A 1,805-nucleotide genomic window follows, 5' to 3' on the forward strand; every position below is an offset into this window, starting at 1 on the left:
CTTTCTCGGGACATAGTAGATCGAACATAAGATTTAATCAAAATTCAACTTAAAGAAATTTCTTTCTGTAGATGCGACAGTAACATGTATAGTTAACTAAAATTTGTAAGCAACCAATGGATTTGGGAAAAATTCTTCCATATCTTCAAAACATTTGACACTTGAGTCAGTTTTTTATGTTTCTCGTTAAAAGACATTTCATTACTTCAGTGTATAGAACCAAGTTCATCTATATCATATAACCTATTATGCTTTAGAAACTTTAAAAAAGCACATGAATATCTTAAATCGTTATCGGACCTTAAGTTTTTGAAATTAAATATACGAGCAACGTCCTATCAGTTATCACCATTGATAACAAAACCAGTATAATATTCAAGATAACCCGTCTACCGTATCTATGCCTAAATCAGAGAGAAAAAAAATTAAATCTATGACATGATAAATTGATTAATGATTAATCTATAAATAAAATTCATAACATAGTACATGTTCACACATATAATTATATATAATACGCTAAATAATTCAACGATTACGAATTAGGTGTTTAGCTCGTTGCTTACAGATTTACATTTATAATAACACTGATAACGATTCGAGCTTTTATGACTCTAATTGTTTATTAGTAATGGTAAAACAACTACATAAATCAAATAATCCACGAATAAGTGTTTTTACATGAATTTTGTTGTAATATAATAATAGATATGGAGATGAAGATAGAAGATACTATTAATCTAAAACACTATTCCCAAAGTAAAAGACCATAAATTATGTATTAGAGAATAGGGGAAGAGGGAAAGATACATTTTTAACATGAGAAGTGAATACCCATATATATAGGGTTAAAAGGGAGGTGGAAGTAGTCGGCAGTTTAAACAGTCGTAGCAAACTTTATCCTAACACCTTTGGTAAACTTCATCCCAAAGTCTCTGATTCCAATTGGCTTTGGTGAAGGCTATCTTGATTGGACATAAATGTTGGCAACAAAATGGTAATACTAAAAGCACCAAAGACCCTTAGTCTCTGGGCAACCACATATGCAACACTCCACGTATGCAACACTTACTTTGGGTGGCCAATACGCGGACAACCGTTTTTTTTATACGGAAAACTATCTTATGTGGACAACCAAAAAAATAAATTTTTTATATGGACATCAGTTTCTAAGGGGACAACTCTCTATTATTTTCACTCAAGTCCTCTTAGAATCCGATTTATTATTTGATGACCTCCCTCTTTCTCCATAAACCCTAATTTAGTCTTCACCTCTTCTATTACTTGTTCTTCATCATCACCCAAATTTCTAGAGAGAGAAATATGACCAAACATGAAGAAACAAAAGACACGCATGAAACCTACAGATCTTAGCAAAGTTGTTGGATCTTTTTATGTGTCTGCCATTTGCAATAGTTGGATTCTTAACTTTTGTAAGATAAAAGGGGAAATGTGCTTAGACAACTTATCAGTAAAAGAACTTCATTAGAGTTACACAGAAATTGTTAGTCGAGAAACAACTGTAAATGACAAGCTCTGGCTCAAGAGATGGATAGCCATGGGGTTGACAAACTCTTGTGACGTTTCAACCAATTCCTTTACTATCAAAGATGGTGTTAGGAAAAATAACCTAATTAACTTGTTCAGGAATATGAAGATAAACGATGCGAAAGTAAAAGTAGAGACACCAAGATTATTTAACGTGGCAAAAAACCCCTCCAAACTAGAAGGTAAAAAACCACGGGACCAAGTCCAGAAATCTTCCACTATAATTAAATAATGGTTTACACAATTCTTCAAGATGT

The sequence above is a fragment of the Eschscholzia californica genome, unplaced genomic scaffold (assembly GCF_041429995.1).
Source record: "Eschscholzia californica isolate CP2 unplaced genomic scaffold, dmEscCali1.0.p SCAF_4, whole genome shotgun sequence".
Taxonomy (NCBI): Eukaryota; Viridiplantae; Streptophyta; class Magnoliopsida; order Ranunculales; family Papaveraceae; genus Eschscholzia; species Eschscholzia californica.